Source organism: Balearica regulorum, chromosome 14, assembly GCF_011004875.1.
Source record: "Balearica regulorum gibbericeps isolate bBalReg1 chromosome 14, bBalReg1.pri, whole genome shotgun sequence".
NCBI lineage: Eukaryota > Metazoa > Chordata > Aves > Gruiformes > Gruidae > Balearica > Balearica regulorum.
In genome coordinates, this window is record NC_046197.1 from 18,173,913 (window position 1) to 18,186,610 (window position 12,698).

Here is a 12,698-nt window from a genome sequence, read left to right on the forward strand (position 1 = left end):
TATGGGTGAAGCAGGGACACCGGCAAGGAGACCACCCCTTGCCATGAAAATGACCTTTAGGAAGGTTTGTGGAGGTGGCAAGGATCAGCTACGCTTTATAAACAAGGAAAAGCCTCCCCTGCTTTGTCCTTGCGGTCCTGGGCTGAGCCTGCAGCCTGGCCGGGTGTTTTAGCCACAGCAATCCCCCACCCCGCGGAGCCAGGCAGCAAGAGCTGCTAGCTATTGTAATAGCAACAATTATTTATTCACAAGCTGGAGCAAAAAGGAATCTGCAAGCAGGGAGAGAGAAGGGGGAGCAAAACACAACCTGATCTTGTAAAAAAAGAGCCTTAAAAATGCCATACATGAAGGTCCTTGCACAAGCTTTTTATTTATCAGTCTGCAGTCAGAAGAGGAGAATGCAATAAGTGCGTTGCACACAGGGAACCGGGGGTAGAAGGGTCTCTTCTAATAAAAAAGAATGGGTCTGAACAAAGAAAAAGGTTCTGCTAAACTGATGGTGGCAGATGGCATCAGCCCCACCATGTTCCCCTTCAATTGCGGGAAAATATAGTAAAGCAATTTAATGAAAACGCTTAAATAAGCAAACAGTGCAGTTAATTGAACCCATATGCATTAGGAAGGAAATCTAAAGTATACTGATTCATTAAGTTTTATATAACTGTAAACCCCCAGAACCTAAGACAGAGTAAGAAGCCATGATGAAGTGCCAACTAGAAGGAGACCTTCTACCCAGCTTCACTTCGATCTGTTTTGTTATGACAAGAACAAGTGGTTTTAACAAGTACACCATAAATCAAGAGTGTGCACGCCAGCCTGGAGTCTTCCAGGTACCAAACTGTGCTGCAAACTCACATTCCTTTTCTTCTGGTGGGGTTTTTTTATTTTATAAGACAGAAATAACTGGAACTTGGATGCTGCCATCTGCCAAGAAAATAAGCAATGAAGACCTGGTCTTTGAGGTCTTTATTAATTTTTTTTAAATTCAGGAAAACTTAGCATAGTATCTGGATGATGCTCCCTGAGTCATGTCTAACTGAAGGCCATAGGTTCACCATACTTGGCTTTGACTGGTAAAACAAAATCCTTTCTTTTGCAGTGAGCATGCCTCTCCAGTCATGACCTTTCGGGTAGAGAGGTGACGTAGACAGAAAGCTGGGGCTGGGAAAGGCAGCAGGTTTGCTGTCCAACAGGTTCCTCTGCTCCAGAGAGCTTCTGCCATACCCACAGCTTAAAAACTGTCCAGAAGTGAAATCCTGGGGAGGAAGCAGATCTGGCCCTGCGGAAGGAAGTGTAAAAGTTCCCTTTCATTGCAAGAAGGGCAGGACTTCACCTACAAACCAGGAAAACTTTGGGAACGCTTGGTTCAGGATTTGCTTGGTGTGGTTTGGGTCTGGAGGTACCAACTTTGGTCCCTGCTTTCACTGAGCTGTCCGTGGCTCATGAAACAAGATCTGTTCATTTTTTGAAGAAATCTGGTCCACTCCAAATGAAAGCCAACAAATGATGATAATTTGATCCCAAGCTATGGAAAGGACTGAGAGCTGGGCTTTGGGGTTTCCAGTGGTGCTGACTCAAAGTGCCATTGCAGTGACCAGAATGAGATCTTCATTCTCAGTAACTTTGGTCTGAAATGAAGGTGACCTACAGCCAAGAAGAACCTCAGGCCAACTGGAAGGGCATCTCAGAGCATCCAGGCTGGTTTAGGGAGTCATGAGTAACCCGCAAAGATCCCAAGGCCTTTCCCTGCTGACGTGCACATTCAGCTGCCGATACGCACAACTCAGTGGATGGGGGATGTAACAGGAGAAAAAGCCACAAAACCAAAAAATTGCAAAATTAAGTTTTTGTGCATAAAGATTGACCAGAGAGGCTAAATCATTGCACAGTGCACTTCATAGTGCTCAGGAGTAAAACCAAAACCAAACCCAAACCCACTTGAAAACAAAGCACAAAGAAAGCAAGGATCTTTTATGAACATGCAAAATATTATGGAAAAATATCTTGATGTAAAACCCAATAAAAATAAAGGCACATCAGACTTCGAGGTGGGGTTTTCATAGACTTAGAAGCGTGACCATTTCTCGGTCTCTCCACGGGTGACCCCATGGGCACTGTGGCATGGGGATCCCAAGGAATGGGGAGCACGACGAGGGCACGAAGGTGCGTGGGATGGCCTGACCCTGCCACCCGGAGAGCTTCGGCCGTGCTGCAAAGTAGATGCAGCCACTGTTTGAAGGGAAAAGAAATGTCGTAGGTGAACACAGCAACCCCTGTTTGAATTTCCTGGATGTCAGGCACAGTTAATGTTAGGGAGACAGAGGGAGAGATGAAGTATTGGCCCCAATTCAACAAAGCACTTAAGCACAAGCTTAACTGTAAGTACGTACTTAAGTCCCTCCTTATATAGCAGAACATATGTTAACGCCCTGCTGAAGCCCGTGTTAAGTGCATGCTTAAAGTTAAGTGTCTGCTTAAGAGCTTTGTTGAATCAGGGCTGTTGTTTACTTCTAACAATTGATGTCTCCTGGAATATCCACATTTCTGGTTGCAAACCTGAAGCATCTGTTTTCTCTTAACGTTATTAATAGAGTCATTCTTTAAAAAAATACACGATGACATGATCCTTGAAAATCTGCAATCGCTGCATTCAGGAGAGTTAGTGACCATCAAGTTCTGAGCATTTCCATAGGGATCCCCCATGTTTTCCCACATCCAGTACTTCCATTCTATTCTAGAGAGTTTAAGGGGAAGCAACAGGGTTACAAAACAATGAGGAGTCACCAAAAATATAAATAATCTGAATTTAGCTTGATTAGAAAAAAAATGTATTACAAAGGTTAAGGAATCTTGAACCATCAGAGATTGCTGGAAAATAAACTTGTAAATGACAATTAAATTATTCATGTAAATGTGTGCCAAATTAGTATATATACATGTAAATAACATAAATACAAAATTGTTCCTATAAATAGAATAGCTACATCAGGAAATCCTGAACTGTGGAAGATTATTGGAATATGGCTTAACTCCACCATCAGGTAGCAGGAGGGCCATCTTAGGGAAATGAAGATAATTCACAGTTTGGGTTCTTTTCAAAGATATACACTCCCAAGAGGATCAGCCCCCATAGAAATTACGCTCCTTGTTAAAATTCACTGTGGCATGTCCGGGAAAGTGCTATAAGGATGCTCTCAGGGGCTGTCAGGACAGGTAAGGCACAGAGCAACATTTTGTGCCTCTAATAATATCTCTTTTTTTTTTTTTTTTTTTAATTATTTTCTATTTTTGCCTGGTTGTTGGGCCTCTCTACTGTGCCTTGCTCCCCTTTGGAAACAAGGCTGCTCACTCCATCGCTTTGGGCAGGTGCTGGCATTCCGACAGAGGTCCCAGGGTGGATTTGGGCACCCCCCGAGGTCCCGCAGTGTCCCGGGCACAACGGGCGGCCATCCCGGCCGTGGTTTTGCTGCCCGGGGCTCGGGTCTGCCGCCAGCCCTCCTGGCCCTGCCGGGCGGTTTCCCAGCGATGCTGGAGACTTAGACCACAATAGAAGGAAATCACTAAAGCTGAATTGCTCCAAGTAAGTCCTCAGCAGGGTTTGACTGGTAAATATTTAACAAGGAGAACTCCCTATCCTCTCCTGGTACGTATTAAACTAATACATTTATTTTAACAAGGGAAATGGTTTCCCCAAGCTCCTGCTCAATTTGAGCCCTTGACTTCTACAAAAGGCTCAGTAAGGTAGGCTTCCTGGGGCTCGGTAATTCACTGGGACTAAACGAGAGATGGCTCCGAGCCATGAATTTGGAGTCTGGAGGCAACAGGACCTCCCCAAGGTTGGGGAGAGCTTGGTACTGGGGTTTCCATTCCCATCTGTCTCCAGACAGATCCAGTACCCACCCCAGGACATCCCTGTTGACACCAGTTTCTGACCACTTCAGCCATCCCATGGAGCCAGGTTGACCGTAACCCATCACGGTTTCCATGTGCTGGAAGTGTTTCACATGCCGAGTCCTCCCTGCAGAGGCTTTGTGAAGCACCGGCTCCATCAGCATCCATCCCACCAGCCCCCAGCCCTTCCTGCTGCCTCTCTCCCCGTGCCCAGATGGAGCAAGGACGTGATGCTGGGAGATCAAGCAGCTGCTGTCCCTGCTCCCCAGGCTGGTGGTGCTGAGGTTTCATCCCCCTTGGCTTTGCTTTTTTGCTCTGTTGCATAGACCAGAGGAGGACTGGCAAATCCCCGAGAGCAAAAGTGCTTTCACTACAGAAGATTGTCAGAGGTGCCCAAAGGCACTTGTCCCCAGGAAACCCTGCTGAGCCATTTCCTGCTCCTTTCTGACCTAAATAGTACAACCTCACAGATGTAGCCTCATACACGGGGGCTCGGAGCTCCCCAAGATCTTCCTGCATGAGCCGGGGCTCTGTCCCACCGCCGGGACTGGCTGCGTTCCCTGCGCTCCAAGCAGGATGGTGGCTGCCAGACGAACGCCCCCTCTGCAAGACATGCCCTGAACGGCTCACAGGACACGTCACCGGTGCCAGGGTTCACCCACTTCACCCACGGGCACCCACAAACTGCGTGACTGCTTTCCCTGCCACAGCATCGCTGTCTCTGGGCACCCCAGGGACAGTCCCGTCAGCCGGGGCTCCTGGTGTGCTGCTGCCATCCCAGCCCGCGGAGGCTGGCGCTGCCTTTGCGGGCTGCAGGAAGGATCTGAGGCTGCCAGAGTCGCTCTCGCTCCCTCACTAATGTTTTTCAGACTTGCCCTCAAGGAAATAAAAAGCTCTGAAAGCAACTCCCAGCTTTGCATCTTTGCTCCAAGCCATCCCATGACTCCGGCACTTCCACTCTGACTCACGGGCGAGAGGGCAGGTTCGAACAACTGTGGCCGCCTCTGCCAAGGCAATTATGACTCCTGGCGTCACAGGCCCAAAAATCTCTGGGAAACTTTCCCCACTCAGCTTACCCCCGTTGCAGTGCGTGCAAGCAGCCGCGGGTGATGTGCGGCATTCCCAGGAGGGAGGCAGGCGCTGGTAGGTGGAAATGGCAGATGTAAGACCTTGCTGCATTGGGAAAAGCTCCCTGGTGCCACAAAACACCTTCTGCTCCACAACCTGCAGAGCAGAGACTGCCTTGGCATCTCCCTCCGTCTTCACAGTTAGGTAGTGTTGGGCGATCCTTTCAGGTGATGCCATGAGCATGGAAACATCCAGCAAAAACCTGCTTTGGCCTGAACATCTGACTCTTTTTCTTCTGTCGCCGTGATCTGACATCAAGTTTACCCTTCATCACCACCACCAACTAACCTGTGAAGCGTCTCTCCGAGTATCCCTTCCCCAAATATTGCAGTCTGCATTCAGTTCTTCACAATATTTAATAAACGTCCCTCTTGGAAAGGATTGAGGAGAAACAAGGAACATTTTTAAATGTTTTCCTCACCCCCATGAGCAAGCAGAAAGCCCGTCCCCATCCCCACCTGTCCCAGCCTGCAGCAGACAGCAAAGTCTCTCCCACCGCCAACAATATCGGCAGGAAAATCCTTTCCACTCTGTTTTTCTGGGATTGTGATTCCAGCAAGTCTCACAGCAACTTGGCAGGACAGTAAATAAGAAACAGATTTCCAAATGTTTTGTTTTACCATTTTCTTCTTTGTAGCATCTAAGCCCAAAGGCTGAGGACCTGACTCCCGAAGGTCTCCGTCTGGATCGCCGATCTGCACCCACAGGCAGTAACCCCGCGGCGAGGCAGGCACCAGGCGTGGGCACAGCCTGCCAGGGGAATATCTCAGAGGAGAGCGTGCCATGTGGACCGGCAGCTGATCAGAACAACCAAACTGCACGGGCATCTGTTCAGAAGTGCCTGATTTCAATGCAAAATGGACAACTGGATAGAAAACAAGGTCCCCAGCGTACACCCCATGCTGAAGATGGTAAATAACGAAACATCCATTGCAATCACTTGGAAGTTTCTACAGCCAGCTTCTGTGCTGGTTTGAGATTCTGTGTTGCTTCCTGTGATGGTTGTCCCCAGTTGCATTTTCCCCATGTGCTGTCTCATGCCTGTGAGCAATAATGTCAGGTCTCAAAACTCTGGGACCGATCCTCTTCCCGTGCCAGCATCAGTCCAGAATAACTTCATCAGCTGGAACTAGCCCTGGTGCATGGGCGTGCAAGAGAAGCATGAACTGAAGGATTCATCTTTTAGCCAGGTAATTATCCCTATTATGACAGAAAAAACATTTTCAACCTTTTTCTTAATCTCCTTCTAGGTGGACTCCCCACTCTGTGAATTCGGGAAAGCTCCCACTGAGTTCAAACCCTCCCCAGCAATATTTCCTGCAGATGGGACAGGTGGTGGGGATGGCTCTGGGTCTCATGACTTTTATGTATGAGAGCATGATGCTACCTGTGAGCCTCATATCATATACAGGATCCATCTGAAGATTACCTCTTGTGCGGGACAAGGCTGGACTCCACCCAGTAGCATATTTTTGGAACAAATTTCAAACCTTTTTCAAGGCAAATCCCTCTGGGATGGGGTCATCTCACAGAATAAATGCTGTTGCCCTGCCTGATTCACACAGGTGATGACTAAGCACACGAAGCATTCCTCAGTCCGCATATTACACACACATCTTTCATCCAACGCCTTCTCCTGACACAGGCAGAAACCATACTGCAACCCAACAATTGCAGAGGGAAGCCCCTTCTCTATCCATGTCTCACCGTCATATAACTACGTTGTTCAGGGTCTGCAGCCTTGGAGAAATATATGTCACGACACCTCAGGGGAGGCGTCTAGAAGAGATCAGTCTCTGGTCTCTATGTAAAAGCCTCCAAACTTCTTTATCCTCATAAATGAATTTTTCTCTTTTAAATACAATGTTTCACACATTGCAGGGTTTTTTTTAGAATACATCAGAGTTGGTTAATGAGGTCAGATTAGTCCTTCACTTGTTTCAGCTAGAGCCAGAGTGGCAGTAATAACAGTGATCCAGCCTCTAACACCAACATGCCTTTAAGCACCTCCATTATCTGTTGTGCAAGGTTGACTTGCAAAGTAGGCAGATAAATTGTGTGCTTATGCATTTTGTAATATTGGCACTCGGATGAGTACCATGGTGCATGGTAATCCCCAGGGATCACAGAGGTAGTATTTTGAGTGGAGAGCTTCAAAGCGGAGTCTAGATGCTGCAGGAACTGATGCTGGCATGGGATAGTTCCCAACTATCATTTTCTCTACTATTTTCTTTGCTACTACAGCCATTGCTTCAAACTCAGTTGGCAAAGCAGAGTGAAACCAGATCAGAGGCAGACAGGGGACAATCCCTCCTCCCTGTGCATGTGTGAACTGGCCACACTGGGAGGGAGGAACAGGAGCTTGTCACCCTCCAAAACCAGGCTCCTAGGCACTCCCCAGGTTGTGTTACCCCTCGTGCAGGCACCCGCCAACCTGCCAGAGCCCCGCAGCAGCATCACAGCTCTGCGTGTGGAAGTGCTGCAGCGTGGTGGGCACAGGCTGGCAAGCAAAAATGGCACGGGCAGCTTTGGAGAGCAGGTCAATGGGTGTGCAAAAACCAGCCGTGGACACGTGTGTGCAGTGTATGATCATAGACCAATACACATAGACAAGGAAGTTATGGAGGGGATGGGTTTATACTAACTAGACAAAGTCCTGTTGGGTTATAAGACAAAATCAGCATCACCCTGGTTACTAACTTAGGAAGTAATTAAGAGCAGTTTTATAGGTGCAAGATCCCGCTGTGCGATAGACCAGTAAAACCGTGTCTGAGTCTTCTGATGGAAGTGTGCAAGGATGCGTGTAACACGCCGCCAGGCTCGAGCCGCAGGTGTGCCTGTGCCTGCTCATCCCCACCTCCTCTCTCGGTCAGAAAGAGATGAGGGCACTTCACACGGGACTCAACTCCCCTCCACATCCACCCGGTGCACATTTGGGCATGACTCCACCTGCTTCGGAGGAGCACAGTCCGATTAAAACAAGGTCCAAGCCAACAATAAAGGGCCATGCTCCCAAAAAGCTGAACCAAATTTATGAAATTAAACTAGATGGAGGTTTTGCAGGTCAGCTTTGAGACAGTAGTGAAGGAGCGGTGCTCCGAGCGTGGGTATGCCCCACTTCCCTGTCCCCTGGCCACCCAGCACCTCCAAGCTGGGCATCCAGAAATGAATGCAACCAGCAAGAGTCAGGTGTTTCCCCAGATCCTGGCTTTGGGTTTTAGCAGTTCAACGTCAGCAGAATGGGCAGGAGGCTGTTTCCAAGACGCCAAAACGAACCACAGCGGTGGGACCCACCAAGCCGTTCGATCCTCCCTCCCCGGCTCCTGCGGCGCAGCCCGCGGGGCCAGTGCTCGGCTAAACCAGTGCCGGGGGCTCGGGAGCCAGCTCATGTTCTCAGACCAAGGCAAGATTTTTACCATGCTAGTTTAAACCATTAATAATCGTCTCTACAAACCCTCACAAGCTTCCAATGCTATGTAAACAGAAATGAATTAAAATTATTTTTTTCCATCACTGTTTAAAATGTGTGATGCTTTTTCTAAACGGTCCCACGAGCAAAAGAGGGGGTGTGGGGTGCCTGAAACGGCTCCCTGGACTCCGGCCAGGTCCCAGCGTACTTTATATTTCAGTTCAAGATGGTCAGAGCAGAGGTTTAAGAGGCTTTGAACACAAACAGCGCTAGGTTAGTTAAGTCCTGCTTTGACCAGCAGCGAGCGTTGGAGACATAAACAGATTTCACTTGAACCGGGCTTAATGTAACTGGGTTTACAGATTCACAGCTGATTTCGACATACATCAGAAGTGGTGTATATTTAGGGAGGCAGCGCGGTCCGATGGGGAGGGCGGCGATCCGTATAGGTGCCCCAGCGCCGGCGCTGACCCCCCGTGCACCCCTCGGCAATCTCACCGCTCCTTTATCTGCAAAATGGAAAGAGCTGACCTACTTCACAGAGCAAACCTGGAATCAATTAATGTCTAGCCTGCATTTAGGAGAGGCAAAACACTATATAAACATTATGTATCATTTAGCTTCTGAGGAAAAGCCATCGCCTGACAAAAGGGGCCTCTCCTTTTTGGTTTATGAAGTCCGGTTTACACTGGTGCAACCCTCCTGACTTCTTTGGCCTGGTCCTAATTTACACCAGCCCAAAGCACAGGAGAAACCAACTCACAAAATACATTAATTTCCCTCATTAATACCTGGGGGTCATTATGCCTAGAACCCCCATTTCATATTTGGTTGTTGTCTGAGTCTCCCCAGGACAAAGCCAAGGGGCAGCATCACACCGTGTGTTGGGCACCAAAAAAGCTGCTGGCACCTCCCAAACCTAAAGACACTGGCCAGAGAGCTGCTTCATGCTGCCCAGCGTGGGCAAAGGGATTGAGTAACGTCCTGTCACGTTCAGAGTGTTTCTCAAAGTGTTTCAGCAGTTCTTGGTCCAGGTCAGCCCGTTCAAAGGTGAGCAGAGGTGCAGGGAAAATTAAGGAGCAAGAAAAAAAACTTTATCGGGATGTGAGGTGAAGCCGAAGGTGGGAAATGCACAGAAGTGTCCAAGGATGGATCCCCCATGGAAAGTCAAAGCAGAGGCTTTCATGGGAAAAAGCAAACCCCAAATGCCCCCCCGGCAGGAGCCGTCCCAGGGCAGAGCCTTGCCCCACGGTGAGGAAGCAGAGGTGGGAAACTGCCCCCAGACGACTTCTCCAGCACCCCCAGCCGCTGCCTGTCTCCCAGCAAGCCTCTCTCCTCATTGCATGTTATTTTATGTATTTTACAGGTTGCTCTGCCCACATGCCGTAAGTTCCCAGGTGCCATTACCGCAGCCTGTCCTCTCCCGGTCCCAGCACTGAGGCTTTTTGCACCCAAAATGCTGCCCACAGCCCTCTGCAGCTTCTGGGCTCATACCTCCAGAATGAATTCTGCACCAAAATGAGAAGCAGAGAGGCTTCCTCCAAAGCAGCAATATTTCTGGTCATCAAGCAAGGCCACAATATTTTAAGGAAACTGAAAAACTTGAAACCGCTTTGCCATTTCCAGCTGGAAACTGGAAATCCGTCGGCAGGGTTAGAGGATTTTACCACTCTCCACTTTTTTGGTTGCTGCCTGTGATTGCTGGCCTCTGCATTCATCCTGAATTACTCACCAACAGCACTGTGGCACTTTCCTGGCATTAGAATTTTATTTTCAGTTAAAAAAAATATCCCCAGACCATTTATGACCGGTGTCCTTTCATGCTGGTTGCTGGCCTGCGATCTCCGACCCTTGCACACCATTTTTTTCAGCCTGTCTGAGCCCTTCCTATAAACACAGGGAGGCTTAGGATTGTTTTTCACACTACACAAAAGTTTTATCTTACCATTAAAATAATGAAAACCAGGATTACCAACAGCCCGCATCCCGAGCTGGGGTGCTGCTGGTGAGAGCCAGCCCTGTGTTTTTGGGGACCCTCTGCACCCACCGCTGTGGGGAAGGGGATGTCAGTGGTCCTGACTGATGGGCAAGGTGACCCTCGTCGCTCACCCGAACACAAATACAGCAGGAATTATCCCAGTTCAGTGACACCTGCGGTGGTGTGGCCCAACTACAGGCAGTGACGCTAATACCTCAGTCACAACTGTTGTAGAAGGATTTGCTAATTCAAATAAGCAAAGGCCCTTTAACCTTGGCATTATTAGCTTTGAAGCCCGCAGAAACTATTTCTAGAGTCGGTGTTTGCTTCCCCCGGTTTGGCTCTGTCCTTGAAGCGAGCACTGGAGCAAATCTGCGCTTCAGATAAAATCCCAAGCGATGCTTTCCGTGTCACCCGGGGGTGGTACATGGACATGCACGGGCACAGAGCTGGCTTACCCCTAGAAAAACAAAAAAGGAGAAGAAGAAGTTCAAATAATGAATTAGCAAGAAAATCCACCTGGAGATTGTGCATGGAATGATATGCAGGCAGTATTTCTGGAGGGATGAACAGTGTGGGCACAGCTTGGGGAAGGTCGGATACCGCACGCTGCGCTGATTGTCCGGCTCACTGGACCGTATCACGTCAGGGAAAAGCAGGTTTTCATCTCGTCTCTCCACCAAAAGGGTCACATCATGTATTATAGCACCACATGTGTTTCCATCATGTTGGGGAAGTTTTAGGAAGTATCCCTCATAAAACACAAAATTATTACAAATGAGAACATGAAAAACAAACTGAGCAGGAGCTCGTGTCATTGGATTCTCTCTAGCCCCTTTACAAAGAGCTCCTGTTAGCAGTTCTCAGCCTCCTCGGGCTCCTTGGCTCGGGCAAAGGCTTTGGGGCACAAACCCACTGCAAAGAGCAGCCCCAGGGCTGGTATCAAAAACGCATGTTAAAGAACTACAGAGATGAGCTCTGCGGGTTTGGTGAGAGGCAGGCAAGGCCACGGCGGTGGCAGAGTGAGCCCTGCAGAATCAACCCACCCCTCTCCATAGGGATGTGCCAATAATTCTGTCTCAGATACTGTTTGTGTCTGGCTCGCATTTATTTTGCTGCTGGAAGCCATAGCATAGTAATGAAGAAGATACTTTTCGAGATGTTGCTCTGGTAATATTGAACCCCCATCGATTATGCAGAATCACAAGGAATGCTCCTATAAAAACTATTGAGACTGAGAAAAACTCCACACTTGGTGTTATACCAGCAGTGCCATCCAAGGCAAAACCTGCAGCAGCCTCACGTTCGGCTTGTCAGAGGCTCGAGCCTGCCCGCTCGCTGCCGAGCCAAGGAGCAGCCGTGAACCCCCAGCATCCCCAACACGAGGCACCCTCCTCTCTCCCCCTGTCAGCAGCGTAATCCAGAGCCAAACCCCAAACCCAGCACCCCTCAGGCACTTTCCTTCCTTTCGTCATCCCCAAAACTCATTTCTCAGTTCCTGCTGTAGCATGCTAACGGGGGACCGTGTTGGGGGTAAAGCGGAACCGTGCCATGCAGCCCCGCTCTGCTAATCCCCGTTGCCTGCACGACCGGGAGGGGGTCAGGGTGGCTCGTTCCTCCTCACCTCGGGCAGATCGGCCGCCGCTGTCACGGCCATCGTGCCCGGGCTTTGGGGCTGCACCTCCATGCTGGTACAGCCCGTGCTGTGCGGAGGAACAGCTGCTGCTCCGCAGGTCTCCTCTTTCCTTCTCCGATTACCCAAAGCTGTGTGGGTGTGTTTGCATTAAAACTGCCACACGAACCCAAGCGGGTTATTCCAAGATGCTAATCAGCATCAGAGCACAGAAACGAGCTGCTCCGTTCAGAGATATCACGATCCGTTTCCTTAGCGCGGGCTGGTTTGTGCTGACTCGGAGCAGCCCCTTTGCTACGCCGAGGCTGCTCGATCTTAGAAAGAGGGAGCTGGCAGGGAGAGCACTGGAGGCCTGGGCTCTAGTCCCAGCCTTGCCACAAGGTTTCCAGGAAAAGGACCCGGGCTGCGATCCTTTCCCAGCCCACGGTTTCTCCAGCTCTCAACGGTGACGTGCCTCGCTCCATCAGCAGCTGCCTGCAGCGCAGGGCCAGAACTGGCGGCTGCACTTCCACCCGGTCAGCAAGAAGAAAGGAGAGCAGATATTTTCTGAATTCTTTTTAATCATAAATGTTTCTGGCTTATTTTAACGAAGGTTTGAAGAGGAGGTTGTAGGCAGAGCTCTGATAGCCACCAAGGATCATGTTCCCCCTAAAGAGCTT